The following is a 16157-nucleotide window of genomic DNA, read 5'->3' on the forward strand; positions in this document are numbered from 1 at the left end:
CTGTCACACAGTGCACACTACATTACACTTCAATGAAATAGCGTTCTGAACACTATGAACACACATTCATGAAGGCCAGACACTAAAACTGCTAAGCTTTCAAAGTCACCCAAGCACTATAGCGACTCCATGGAAGTGTATTGTGGTGTCACCGCCAGACACCACGCTTGCTAGGTGGTAGTTTTAAATCGGCCGCGGTCCATTAGTACATGTCGGACCCGCGTGTCGCCACTGTGTGATCGCAGACCGAGCGCCACCACAAGGCAGGTCTCGAGATACGGACGAGCACTCGCCCCAGTTGTACGGACGACTTTGCTAGCGACTACATGGACGAAGCATTGCTCATTAGCCGAGCCAATAGTTAGAATAGCCTCAGCTAAGTCAATGGCTACGACCTAGCAAGGCGCCATTAGTAACATTGCATGTATCTATGGAGTCTCAGTTATATCGTCAATAGCGATGTACCAAGGATGGATTAAAGTTAAGTATTACAGAAGCTACGTACTTTTCTTTATAGCATTCATTACGTATCCTGTTACAGACCTATCTCTTGCCTGCTAAACGCGTGCCTTTCGGCTACTTCCGTGGCGTGGCTGTCTTTCTACGCCTCAACATGTATCAAATTTATCTTGCAATACAGAACGTTTGTCATATTATGCTGATAATGATAAACAGGCAAGGCCACGATATTTGACACAAAAAACAGGCGTACAGAAGTGAAGCAGTATTCTAAAACTAGAATCTGATATCATATGTGCCATAACTTAATAGTGTATCCGCCACACTTTACAGTGGCTGTCAGCTCGTAGACCTTAAAACTGTATTGTAACACCAGTAGCTAACAGTGTGCAGGTGCAGTGGGTGTCAACTAGAGGTTGTCAGCTACAGGGGATGCTAACTATTGATGGTGTTGACTACTAGAGGTTTCAGTTAGTGGGGGTGTCAACTACTCGGGCGTCAGCTACTGGGTTTGCCATCCTTACACAAAACGTAACACGTTACCCTTATGTTACAGAAAAACTCTCCTAAGTTTCCCAAAATGTCAGTGAAACTGTAACACGTTACCCTCTATCTTACAGAAACATTGTAACAAATTTCCTCGTGTTAGAGATTGCCAGTGTAACCGTCTTCAGTGGTAACCACTTTAGATACTGTTGGTGAGGCAATGATGGTCGTGGTAACTGTCATTTCCCTGCACACAAGTCAACCTCATCTTGGCGAAATATTATTTAGTTGAAGACTGTGTCAGTGCACATGTGCAGATGTCAGCATGTCCAAATATTGACATTGACTAAGCTTGTAAAATATGAAGATTTGTGTAATCTAGCATTCATTGAGGTCACTTATCTGTAAAACTCTGTATTTGCGAATAATCCCTTTTAAAGGTTAGCGCTTCAAAAGAAAACATAACTACGACTGTACTGAAGAAGCAATATGGTGAAATACAAATAATTTTACAGAGTGTTTATAATGGATCCATTAGATTTCACAAGACTATGTCATCTACATGAATGACGATAGAAACTTCGCGTCGATTTCGATTTAGACATATCGCTTCGAAGTTTTTATTTTCATAAGAACCACTCTAATTTGCAAGATTCAGATAGCCTTAGCGTACATTTACAATTACCTTTTGGATCAAACTTTTCCTTTACCTTTCACAAATATTCAATGGGACTTTCTACTGTACTCACGTCAAGCATCCAAACTTGTCCCACATTTTTGTAAGCATGCCAGGAGTTATTGCTTTGCTATGTGTCAGTGCAATCTTAACAGAGGTACGTAGAAGGAGTCTTCCAGAAACCCCCACAAAAAAGGGAAACCGTACGGTGGGATTAGCTAATCACAGAGGCCAATCGAGCAATGTGAGTCCCGTACGTCCCTTGCGTTGCAGGAGGTCCAGCGCCACGACAATCAGTTGTAAATGTATTGCTGTCGCCGAAAAGAAAAATGCAATACGCCTTTTGATGTTGTGTGATTGTCACCTCGAGTCCTCATACAATGGGCGAGCAACCTGCACCAGGGAGACCTCTACCGGTAACTACCGGAACCGACAACTTATAACTGCTATCACAGTAAACTTCTAGTGTCGATGAGTAAGTCAAAATGCGCCCGAAGTTTCTGTCTTCCTTAAAGCAGGGAATGTAGTCTTGCGAAATTAAATGATTTTTTTAAAAACATCCCATACTTATACTAGGCATTACAAACTCCATACCAGACACGTTGTTGATCTTGTATCTCCGCAGGCTGACAAATTGCAGATCACTTTCCATCATCATCATTCGTCTTCATTCTTTCAGCTAAACCAAACTTTCTGCAACGAGACAGAGCTTCCTTAACATATGCGTGGCAAAAATCCGAGTACGAAGTTAACGTTCCTGTTGCATCACCTGACAATGTCACCACGGTTGTTTATAATATTGAACTGATGCAGTGAGGACACACCGAAAATAACGTAGCATGTTGTGAGGTCTTTGACCCACGCGTTGTCAAGGTTATTTCCGGTTGCAGAAGTTTTCGCTGGAAAGCACTTACACATCCTCGGTACAGACACGATCCTTCCAGATGCGATGCCCGTATTTTTGTAGCACTGTAGAAAGATATACGTGGCCATCGATTTACTTCGGACGATAAGGTGCATGCGTTGGTACAGTCATGGCAACTACAAACATTTTTCCACGATTGCACTGACCGTCTTGTCTCACAGTAGAATAAATGTATTAACAGATATGACGACTACTTTTGCAGTGATGAAGAGTATGTTTACTTTTATTCCATTCGTCTCGTTTTCAAATAACTGCCGATTACAGCACCAGTACGGTATCAGCGTAGGTTCAGATACTGCCAATCATGGAGCTTCCCATCATGCGACGACACACTGACGTTGAGGGGGGGGGGTGTCATATCACGTGATTTGATTCTGACTGGGTGTTTCGACGGGCCTTACAATCTCTTTGTGATTTCCCTAAATCGCTCCAGGCAAATGCCGGGATGGTTCCTCTGAAAGGGCACGGCCTATTTCCTTCCCCATTCTTGAAACAATATGAGCTTGTGCTTCTTCTCTAATGACCTCGATGTCGATGGGACGTTAAACCCAATCTTCCTTCCATTTTTGATTTAGAAACCATTTAAATGCAGTTTTGCGTACCGCCATCATGTGATGTAACACAGACGTATCTCCGTGTTTTTTCGGTTTTAGTCGTCGGAATGGAGTACTTCCCATGTTAGAGAGAAGATAAGATAGAAGCGGGGTTTCATGAATTATTTACATAAGAATATCTTTCCCGACTGGTTGAGTTGTTTTCCAGTCGTATTTTCAGCATTTGGTTGGCCATAGAATCCCAAAAAGATGAGGTTGTAGCCAGAATCTACACTACTGGCCATTAAAATTGCTACACCACGAAGATGACGTGCTACAGACGCGAAATTTAACCGACAGGAAGAAGATGCTGCGATATGCAAATGATTAGCTTTTCAGAGCATTCACACAAGGTTGGCGCCGGTGGCGACACCTACAACGTGCTGACATGAGGAAAGTTTCCAACCGATTTCTCATACACAAACAGCAGTTGACCGGCGTTGCCTGGTGAAACGTTGTTGTGATGCCTCGTGTAAGGAGGAGAAATGCATACCATCACGTTTTCGACTTTGATAAAGGTCGGATTGTAGCCTATCGCGATTGTGGTTTATCGTATCGCGACATTGCTGCTCGCGTTGGTCGAGATCCAATGACTGTTAGCAGAATATGGAATCGGTGGGTTCAGGAGGGTTATACGGAACGCCATGCAGGATCCCAACGGCCTCGTAGCAATAGCAGTCGAGATGACAGGCATCTTACCCGCATGGCTGTAACGGATCGTGCAGCCACGTCTCGATCCCTGAGTAAACAGATGGGGACGTATGCAAGACAACAACCATCTGTACGAACAGTTCGACGACGTTTGCAGCAGCATGGACTATCAGCTCGGAGACCATGGCTGCGGTTACCCTTGACGCTGCACCACAGACAGGAGCGCCTGCGATGGTGTACTCAACGACGAACCTGAGTGCACGAATGCAAAACGTCATTTTTTCGGATGAATCCAGGTTCTGTTTACATCATCATGATGGTTGCATTCGTGTTTGGCGACATCGCGGTGAACGCACATTGGAAGTGTGTATTCGTCAACGCCACACTGGCGTATCACCCGGCGTGATGGTATGGGGTGCCATTGGTTACACGTCTCGGTCACCTCTTGTTCGCACTGACGGCACTTTAGACAGTGGACGTTACATTTAAGATGTGTTACGACCAGTGGCGCTACCCTTCATTCGATCCCTGCGAAACCCTACATTTCAGCAGGATAATGCACGACCGCATGTTGCAGGTCCTGTACGGGCCTTTCTGGATACAGAAAATGTTCGACTGCTGCCCTGGCCAGCACATTCTTCAGATCTCTCAGCAATTGAAAACGTCTGCTCAATGGTGGTTGTGCAACTGGCTCGTCACAATACGCCAGTCACTACTCTTGAAGAACTGTGGTATCATTTTAAAGCTGCATGGACAGCTGTACCTGTACACGCCATCCAAGCTCTGTTTGACTCAATGCCCAGGCGTATCAAGGCCGTTATTACGGCCAGAGGTTATTGTTCTGGGTACTGATTTCTCAGGATCTATGCACCCAAATTGGGTGAAAAGGTAATCACATGTCAGTTCTAGTGTAATATATTTGTCCAATGAATACCCGTTTATCGCCGGCCGCGGTGGTCTAGCGATTCTAGGCGCTCAGTCCGGAACCGCGCGACTGCTACGGTCGCAGGTTCGAATCCTGCCTCGGGCATGGATGTGTGTGATGTCCTTAGGTTAGTTAGGTTTAAGTAGTTCTAAGTTCTAGGGGACTGATGACCACAGATGTTAAGTCCCATTGTGCTCAGACCCATTTGAACCATTTTTTACCCGTTTATCATCTGCATTTCTTCTTGGTGTAGCAATTTTAATGGCCAGTAGTGTATATATTTTCAGATTGGTCATTGTGAACTGATCTTAAGCGTACTGTGGTAATAGCTTTCCGGTCAAGCTACCGGCTGTTTGAAACTTTTCCCACGTTCGACGCCTTCAGTTTTTCTTGTGCCCTAAAAGAAGGCGGTTATTTTTGTAAGAAATGTATGCAAATAATTTTTTGGGTAGAATCGATTCAAAGTCTCAGTTTTCAATAAGTTCTTTTTCTAGCCATTTAATATATGCTATCTGCATCAGGAAAGAACCTGACGCATTATTACTGACAATTACATAAATTAAGAAATCATTGTTCTTAAATACCTGCAGATTTATTAAAGAAATTAGAGTATAATGTAAAGAGTCTAAAAATTAAACTCGTGGAAATGTAAATATCTACGCTACGTCCTCTACCTTTATTAGAATCGCCGAAAGGGCGAAAGATTTAGCCACAAAGGTATTAGACAATTTGATTCCACCTCACCTAATCTGTTGTCACTGTTTTGATGACGTCAGTATCAAAAGTGGACTGGGGGAGGAGGGGACTCAGAATAAACTGTATAAGACTAAATAAATAATCGCGGACGATATTGTGCTGTTGGACAACGACAATGAAGTATTTCAGTTTTTGGACCCTGATCTTGCTTTCAGTTGTGAGCTACATTGGCTCTATTAGAACATTTCGTAAAATAAATGATGTACAGGAAATGAAAGAAGTGTTTTGATGAGGATGTCTCTTAGTGAGTGCAGGTGACATTCGCCCAAAAATCTGGCTTTACATCACGCCTCTGGGAAAGATTCATCAGTCTTGAGATGTAAGGTGGAGGTAAATGTCAAGAAAATAAATTACGACTGGCGCTGAGGTCTGACTGCGAGACACGATACTGAATGAATTCACGGAAGTCATTCTGGGGACTTCCCAGACAGCTGTGGTTTACCCTAGAATTAACGAAAATGGATGTGAAGGGAGATGCGCCATCCTCACTGAGGTGTTCCATATCTGCCCGAAATGATTCCACACAAATTCTGTGATGAGCCCTCAGGCTGGCCATCGCTACTGTCCTCATCCGTACCTATGCTAGTAGGAATGGTATGGTGACTCTCGATCAAAAATTACCTTGAAAAGTGCAAGTGGGCTAAAAACTCATCTCTTTATTCATCTGTGTAAATATCTGAAACAATCAACAAATCAGCTTTTTTTTCTTTTAACCCATGCAATTTATCATCTATAGTTTCTTTTGTGAAAACATTCATTTTTAACACCTTGTAAATTTTTTAATATTTTTCAAGTTCTTAAAATGGTTTGGTTGAAAAGCGGCGAGCTGAACCGGCGATAGCCCACGCGCTGCCCGTGTGGGTCGAGGTGGACGAAATAACAATAAAAAAAATTATACGACAGTGACATGCACATTATAAATTTTGACATTTGGTAAAGCACAGTTATAACACTTGATGAGTGGGTGGTTCTGGAACGGGTTTTATGTGTGTGGATCTACGGCTGAGAGATTTGGGACGGTGACGAGGGATGTGGTTTCAAACCGAGACTTAGGGTGTGGGTCGAAGAGAGTGTTGAGGACGGGATCCGTCACAAGCGGATGTCTCTAGGCCGCTGTATGTCAGGGCGGCTTTCATGGTCGAGTAGGAGGTGATTGAAGTTTCTTCGGGAAAACATTTGGAGAGTGTGGAGGTGTAGTGTTGGGGGAAGGTGGTGGTGACGTAAGTGTGGCACAGTACCAGCACTGGAATCAGAGAGCAGAGGAGAAACTAGTGGCTGGTTACTGTCGAGTTTGCTAGTAATGCAGATTATTCGAAGGTCTTCAGCATGGAAGAAAACAGTAGGAAATTGTATAAGTTAACACAGGATTCGTGCAGGGAACAGTAAGCGGATCTAAAGGCTAGTTGAAGAGTGTGGCGTTGTAGGATCTGTAGTGCGCGATAGAAAATGAGAGGAACGGAGAGTTATATTACATTTTTGCACAGCAGAGGACGGGTCGAATAAGGGATTTGTAGGTGTACAGGATTGTGGAGGGGGCAATCCCCATGTTCGGCCGCTTATTAGTTTTAGTAATGTTAGTTTATTATGTCGTCGTATCTATTGATTCAAATGGTTCTGAGCACTATGGGACTTAACATCTGTGGTCGTCAGTCCCCTAGAACTTAGAACTACTTAAACCTAACTAACCTAAGCACATCACACAGATCCATGCCCGAATAAGGATTCGAACCTGCGACCGTAGCGGTCATGCGATTCCAGACTGAAGCGCCTAGAACCGCACGGCCACACAGGTCGGCGTCGTATCAGTATACTGGGTTTTTCATCTGTGAGAATACATGTACATTAAACGAGCACGAAGCTACAGTGGTATAAATTACTTATACTGGTGCAGTTGTTAGCATCCTTAACATGGATATCACCAAATCACTATTTGTGTTCACTGTCTGCACGAATAATGAGTAGTGTAGACGAATAGTGATTTCTAGGGATTTACGTTACTGTAGGAGTATATGTTTTGTATGTCATTTTCACGATGTATGTAATCTCGCCGTCCTTTAAAGTGGCAGCATTATTACAGTTAAAATGCCCAAACAAATATACGACGATGACATGTATACATGTCAGCAAATTTTTATATTTTAACATGTTCTAAAACGCAGTATAAGTCATGAGTTATTTGAGGCATTTTTTGTGATATAACTGCTGTATGCATGGCATGATGTTAGTGACATTTTATATATACACTTCGTTTTTATGTTGTGCTCTATATCATTTAATAATGACCACACTGCCGAACTGCAACAGTGCAAATAAATAAATTTTAGTGCCGAAGGCAGCTATGACGTCTTTTGCAAAATTTTAGGCGACTGTCAACCCCAACAACGAGACGTTTGTTATTACGTCTTCTACCAACTGATGCCGGCCGGGATGGCCGAGGGGTTCTAGGCGCTACAATCTGGAACCGCGCGACAGCTACGGTGGCAGGTTCTAATCCTGCCTCGGGCATGGATGTGTGTGATGTCCTTAGGTTAGTTAGGTTTAAGTAGTTCTAAGTTCTAGGTGACTGATGACCTCAGAAGTTAAGTCCCATAGTGCTCAGAACCATTTGAACCATATTTTGGATAAACTGTCCGTGTAAACAAAATGTTTAACAGAGAGAAGAAGCGTTTTCAAATACGGATGAAGGTTGTTTCCCCTGTACAACTTATTTAGAAAACGAGCACCGCGCCAGGACGTGTCATCCTCTGCCTCGCGGTATCGAGTGAAAGTGGTATGGAGGGGCATGTGGACAGCACACGGCTGTCCTGCCCGTTTTGCAGACTTTCCAGGCCGTGGAGCCGCTACTACTCAGTCATGTAGCTCCCCATCAGGGAAAAATCCTTGGCAGTACCTGGAATCGAATCCGGGTCCTCAGCTTGGCAGATATTTTCGCCGACCATTCAGCTACGGAGGCGGACTACACTTATATACCACGGAGTAAATCTTGAAAAGAGGTAAATAGACAGTTGCACTCTAGGAATGACCAACAAGTAACCGTTCAAATACATATATTTCTTTAATTCTCTCCAAAACTTTTGTTCTGTTGACATATTCCACATCTTAATGTTTATCGTGAATATAATATATGGAGCATGAAAGTAAATAGATTCTTAAATTAAGGCGGCCAAAGTTCATATTTGGTGGATGCTCAGAGTATTTAGTAAAATGGCCGGGTTTCGTTTCGCGGTGACGTCGCGCGGTTTTCTGGTTGCAGTCCGGCCAGAGTGCCCACACTGTTGTACATTTCCCGCTAAGCACGTGTTACGCAACTCTCGGAAGTGAAACTTCCTGGCAGATTAAAACTGTGTGCCGGACCGAGACTCGAACTCGGGACCTTTGCCATTCGCGGGCAAGTGCTCTACCACTGAGCTACCCAAGCACGACTCACGCCCCGTCCTCACAGCTTTACTTCTGCCAGTACCTCGTCTCCTACCTTCCAAACTTAACAGAAGCTCTCCTGCGAACCTTGCAGAACTAGCACTCCTCAAAGAAAGGATATTGCGGAGACATGGCTTAGCCACAGCCTGGGGGATGTTTCCAGAATGAGATTTTCACTCTGCAGCGGAGTGTGCGCTGATATGAAACTTCCTGGCAGATTAAAACTGTGTGCCGGACCGAGACTCGAACTCGGGACCTTTGCCATTCGCGGGCAAGTGCTCTACCACTGAGCTACCCAAGCACGACTCACGCCCCGTCCTCACAGCTTTACTTCTGCCAGTACCTCGTCTCCTACCTTCCAAACTTAACAGAAGCTCTCCTGCGAACTTTGCAGAACTAGCACTCCTCAAAGAAAGGATATTGCGGAGACATGGCTTAGCCACAGCCTGGGGGATGTTTCCAGAATGAGATTTTCACTCTGCAGCGGAGTGTGCGCTGATATGAAACTTCCTGGCAGATTAAAACTGTGTGCCGGACCGAGAATCGAACTCGGGACCTTTGCCATTCGCGGGCAAGTGCTCTACCACTGAGCTACCCAAGCACGACTCACGCCCCGTCCTCACAGCTTTACTTCTGCCAGTACCTCGTCTCCTACCTTCCAAACTTAACAGAAGCTCTCCTGTGAACCTTGCAGAACTAGCACTCCTCAAAGAAAGGATATTGCGGAGACATGGCTTAGCCACAGCCTAGGGGATGTTTCCAGAATGAGATTCTCACTCTGCAGCGGAGTGTGCGCTGATATGAGTCGTGCTTGGGTAGCTCAGTGGTAGAGCACTTGCCCGCGAAAGGCAAAGGTCCCGAGTTCGAGTCTCGGTCTGGCACACAGTTTTAATCTGCCAGGAAGTTTCATATCAGCGCACACTCCGCTGCAGAGTGAAAATCTCATTCTGAACTCTCGGAAGTGTCTGGTAGGATAGCTGCACCGGCACAAGGGAACTCTTTTAAGCTTCCCGTACCGAGGAACAACTCTGTCGACCCCCTAACTCGCCGCCAGCTCGTCCTCTGCTTGTTCCCTGCAGGACAGGCGACTCACCTCGAGAGCAGGGAGTGATATGCTGCGACTGGAGACCGAGGAGACGTCTTCGCTGGCAGCAGAGGCGCGGCTGGCGGCGCTTATTCGTAATCGGAAACGGCGCCGTGGCTGCTGCGGGCGCGTGGGTCGATGCGGCGTTAAGTGGCCCAGACCTGTTGCCGCCGGCGTTTCCTCTCTACACTCCTCGTCCGCCCCTCCTTCACGCCCAGGACACCGCAGCACGTCGTCACGTTCATTCTGTCACTCTGTGATCGTCGTGTCTCAGATCAATACTCGGGCCGGGAGGCTTTTGGCCATTTACGAGGTGTGTCGCTAAGTGACGGGGTCGTTCCTTCAGCTGTCGACCGATCGTAGGATGACTCGCTTCTGTCTCACGTCGCAGTCGTCACAGCGAGCCTGTGTCAGCTGGGTTGGCGCTCCATCAGTTGGTTCAAAAGTGGTTCAAATGGCTCTGAGCACTATGGGACTTAACTTCTGAGGTCATCAGTCCCCTAGAACTTAGAACTACTTAAACCTAACTAACCTAAGGACATCACACACATCCATGCCCGAGGCAGGATTCGAACCTGCGACCGTAGTTGTCGCGCGGTTCCAGACTGTAGCGCCTTTAACCGCTCGGCCACCTCGGCCGGCTCCAAAATATGTATAGCTGACTAATTTTCTCGTTTCTGCGCTGCCGTTAGATTTACTAGTGGGAACTGCAAATGATTTTTAATTCTTTTATTCTTTGTGCAATATCCCTGCAATGGATAGTTGACAATAGCTTTCATCAGTAAATGAATGTATTCTGAGACTCTTATTCTTGTGTTCAGCCTGATGACAGGTTTGATACAGCTCTCCACGCTAGTCTAGCCCTTGCAATCCTCCTCGTCTCTACACGACGACCGCAAGCTACAGCTATTTGAAGCTTTTTACTGTACCCACGCCTTGATTTGCCTCTACAGTTTTTAACTGCCACCCCACACAAACCTTTCCGTCCGTTACCAAACACACTATTACTTGATGCCACAGTATGTGACACATCAACCAATCCATTCCTTCTGTCAAGTTGTATCACAAATCACTTTTTTCCCCAATTTGATCCTGGGTGAACGACACACACAATTTTTATTTCTTTCTTTTGTGTTGTGAATAATTTTAGTCTAAGTGAAGAATAACCCCAGAATATTATCCAATAGGCTACCAGTGCATGAAATTAAGCAGAGTTCCTACATGTTCACTTACTGATTTTTGTGACGCCAAAGTTAGCAGTTATTCCTATGGGAAACTTAACTGAATCCTAACGGTTTAGCAGGTCTAGTATATGGTGTTTTAGTTTATGTTTTCATTAATATTCACATCCAAAAACTTAGAAACTGCACTAAGAAGAAGTGGGTATTTTTGAAAGTAAAAGAACGGGTGAGGCCGGCCAGGGTCGCCGTCAGTTCTAGGCGCTACAGTCTGGAACCGCGCGACCGTTACAGTCGCAGGTTCGAATCCTGCCTCGGGCATGGATGTGTGTGATGTCCTTAGGTTAGTTAGGTTTAAGTAGTTCTATGTTCTAGGAGACTGATGACCTCAGAAGTTAAGTCCCGTAGTGCTCAAAGCCATTTCAACGGGTGAGCTGTCTTACAAATTTTGTTTGAAAGTTTGAAATTAATCAATTTGTTCAAAATCATTTATAAACTTACATAAAAGTTTCATGTAGCATTCTCCCTGCTGATACTTCTTCACTAGCCATGACAATAACAGCCGTGTCATCTGCGAAAATAACTAATTCTGCTAATTAATTCAAATAAATGCTAGATCATTGCATAGAGCAACAACAGTAAAGGAACCGTGATCGAAACCTGCGGAACGGCCATTTTGATTGGCACCGAAAATAGCCTGGATCCTTGTACAGATCCTTGGATATAACTCATAAATGGTGTCATGGGATCTCACACCTTGGATCCAAAAGAAACTAGTGCTTCTAAAATGAAAAGAGAGTTCCGTTCTCCCAGGTAAGTTGACGAACACACACCTTTGACGTCTGAAACACAAAATGACGACTCGGCAGCTACACGAAGATATCAGGTTACTATATCAACCATTTCACTCTTCTTAGCAAAACCATCGCACAATTAGTTGTTAATGAAGAGCGTAGGAGTAGGCAATAGCCTCTAAAATGAACCATCAGTCATCAGCTATCATAACACACAACTCTAGATCCGTATATTTATTTAATCCGTATATTTATTTAACCTGATCAGTTTATACCCCACAGGCCCTCTCTTACATCGGGCGACTGTTTTACACAGAACGCGTTTTTTAAATCATAGTTACTTGAGAAACACAGGGTGGTCAGAAACAGTCTGAAAAGCTTGTAATGGTATTGGGGGTAGGTTTTTCTGGTACAATTGTTATAAAAAAATTCGACACGTTGTGCCATTTCCGATTTAATTAGTACTGAAGTTTGCACTCACAAACTCAAGCAGCCTGTCAGAGATAGTGCCGTCAAACGTGTTCTTCGTCTTATTTCCTCAACCCGAACAAACACGCTTTAACTGTTTATGAGCATCTCAACAAGTCGTAACTCACGTACCCACAGATATATGTGCATTACCACATTCTACCGTTTGGAAGCCAGCCGCGGTGGCCGAGCGGTTCTAGGCGCTTCAGTCCGGAACCGCGCGACTGCTACAGTCGCAGGTTCGAATCCTGCCTCGGGCATGGATGTGTGTCATTTCCTTAGGTTAGTTAGGTTTAAGTAGTTCTAAGTTCTAGGGGACTGATGACTTCTGATGTTTAGTTCCACAGTGCTCAGAGCCATTTGAACCATTTTTAGCGTGTGGAAGTACTTGAATTTGCGCGTGCAAGGACGTAATAAAATCGAAAACGGCGTAACGCATCGAATTTCTTTCTTAACAATCATTTCTCAGAACAACTAATTCTGCAACACCCTTACAAGCTTTTCAGACTGTTTCTGACCACCCTGTATGTATTTGTCTCACATTCGGTAACAAACACCATTCAGCCGTTTCATTCATTGGTGTGAACTATACAATATCAGGACATGGGCAATACCAAGACCATTCTTGTTTTCATGAAACTGAATTAATCAGTGTGAACTTTTTACAACCATCAGCCGTCATGAAACTTCTATATATGGAAGAGAGACATCAGCTAACTACAAACGGAAGTTAACTTGTATCCAAGGTTCTCGGGTGTCGAGCCGGATCCGATCGTGAAGTTCCACGATATTTCGGCGAATAACCGTTCCGCCATCATCAGGTGGTGCTGATGGAATGATCTGTCTGCGCTGTGTCCGTGGTATTTATGTCCGCGGGGTCCCGAGTCGTACCCCGGCGAGGGCGGCCGGCGGGGCGCCGCGTGGCGGAAGGGGTGGGGGAAGCTGCAGCTACGCCCGGTGATAGGCGCAGTCCATCTCCGTCCGCTGTGGAGGAAGGATCTCTCGCCCTCTCGCGCCGTTACGCTTTGATAGTGTTTAATAATGGTTTCCAGGCCTTGCTAAGTTGAAACCCGGTGTCCCTGTTGATGAGGATATCTTTTCCGCGAATTTCTATGGCCTCCTTGTAGATAGTGTCCCAGTAGGCACTTGTGACCGTCAGGATTTTTGTCTCTTCGAATTTCACTGTGTGTCCGGTTTCAGTGCAGTGTTCTGCTGGGGCCGAATGGCTGGGTTGGCGTAAGCAGGTCTGACGTTCGTGTTCCTGTCATCGGTCCTCGATCGTGAGAACTGTTTGGCCGATGTAGGATTTGCCACCGCCGCACGGGATTTCGTATACGCCCGCTTTCTTAAGGCCTACGTCATCTTTTGCCGTTCCTAGTAGGTCACGAATCTTTGCTGGTGGTCGGAAGACTGTGTCAATCATGTATCGTCTTAACAGTCTCCCTATTTTTGACGACACGTTGCCAGCAAACGGCAGAAAGGCCAGAGCTTGCTTCATCTCGGTTCTTGCTGCCCTTCTGTTGTCGGAAGGCCCTTTGGATTTGGCGGTTGCCATACCCATTCTTGCGGAACACGGTCTCCAGGTGTTTGAGTTCCGTTGGCAAGTTCTGTTCATCAGAGATCGAGTGTGCTCTATGTACCAAGGTGTCGAGCATTCCATTAAGCTGCGCCGGATGGTGGCAGCTGGAGGCATGTAGGCACAGGTCAGTGTGTGTAGGCTTGCGGTACACACCAACCCAGTGAGCCATCAGACCTACGTTCCACTAGGACATCAAGAAAGGGTATTTTCTTATCTTTCTCGGTCTCCATGGTGAACCGAATGTTACTGTGGACCGAATTTAGATGTTGTAGAAAAATCTGTAGCTGTTCCTGTCCATGTGGCCAGATGAAGAACATGTCGTCCACGTAGCAAAAGAAGCATACAGGTTTCAGTTCGGCGGCTTCCAGTGCTTCCTCTTCGAAACTTTCTATGAACAGGTTGGCCACCACTGGAGAGAGCGGGCTCCCCATGGCTACTCCGTATTGACCATTGAAGACAAAGTACGTAGATGTTAACACGTGCCTGAGCGGTTGTGTCAATTCAGGCCCGAATTTCTCAATGATTAAGTGGAGAGAATCTTCCAGCGGGACACTTGTGAATAATGAGACGACATCGAAGCTGACCATGATGTCGGATTCTTGCACTATCATCTCCTTCAGGCGGCCAATGAAGTCCGTCGAGTTCCGGATATGATGCGCACATTTCCCCACATAAGGTCTTAGCATGCCCGCTAAGTGTTGCGCCAAAAGATACGTCGGTGCCCCTATGTTGCTGACTATGGGTCGCATCCCTTCTTTGTGCGTTTTTGGGAGACCATATATCCTCGGAGTTACCGCCGAACGTTGGCGAAGTCTTTTGATGTCGTTGTTCTCGAACGCGCCATTTTTCAGCAATGTGGCGGTGCTTTGTTGTATCTTCCTGGTCAGGTCTGTGTTGATTTTCCGATATGCTGGATCGCCTACCAATTGCAGCATCTTCTGTTCGTAGTCGCGTCTCTCAAGGATGACCCCTCCCACCACGCAGCGCCCCGCCGGCCGCCCTCGCCGGGGTACGACTCGGGACCCCGCGGACACAAATACCACGGACACAGCGCAGACAGATCATTCCATCGGCACCACCTGATGATGGCGGAACGGTTATTCGCCAAAATATCGTGGAACTTCGACGATCGGATCCGACTCGACACCCGAGAACCTTGGATACAGCACATTCGCCGTGAAAGCCTCAGCTCACATAGAAATTAAGTTACTCACAGGGTAGGAGTCACACAGTTTGCATTCAAACAGATCTAAGTACACAACTCTAATGTTTGAAGTTCATCCATAAGCGACTGCAAAAATTAGGTAGACGCCGTGTAGGTTGTCCGCAGTCCACCCAACGAGAGACTGAACTAACCAGTCAGAGCGTTTCATTATCACCAACGTGAGTTACTCTCCTTATCATTACGTATGTTTAGAGCTAACTATTGCTACGTTAGTCAGAATATTTTGTCAAGGTGGACCTTCTGAGAGATCATTAGCATATAATTTGATCTCAAACCACAAAATGTCAAAATTCGAATTCCTCAGTCGCCCCCGCGTTTGATTCTAGACCAGAGAACTGTTCCCAGTACCGCTGTACTGACTAATGGCGACCTCCAGAGTTGCACAATCCCGCTTCCGCTATTCAGAAAGACTTCTACCCACTGACTGACCTGCGACTACAGGCATCCAGCAAACGTGCTGTTCTGTCTTTTAAGACTCGACTATGAATAACGTCACTACACTAGCCTCATTAAATTAGTTGCGAAATGTGGATCAGTCACTGTCTTTCCGAATCTCTCTAGATATTAAGGCGATGCTTAATAGGACTCAGTCTTTTTTAATACAGACGATAGGTGCTCCAGACTTTGGAATCCAGGATATGTTGGAGGGAGGAGAAAAGTATGATGTAATTCCCTAGAAAATCGAAAGAATGTTGGACATTTTTATTTGTGTAAGTTGGGGTATCAAGATCTTATTGACACAGGCCTCTGTTGAGGACATTGTCTGAGTTACTCAGTATACCTTGTCACCTGAAAAGTTTCATAGCCATATCAAGTCTCCTTTTCTTCCAGCGTGACCATAGGGTGCACTCGAAACTACGATAAGACCGGCCAAAGCTGTACCCAGGACAAAAGAATAACTGCGGTCTAACGTCCTCATGACGACAAATTCGTTAGAGACG

This window comes from Schistocerca americana, chromosome X (genome assembly GCF_021461395.2).
Source record: "Schistocerca americana isolate TAMUIC-IGC-003095 chromosome X, iqSchAmer2.1, whole genome shotgun sequence".
NCBI lineage: Eukaryota > Metazoa > Arthropoda > Insecta > Orthoptera > Acrididae > Schistocerca > Schistocerca americana.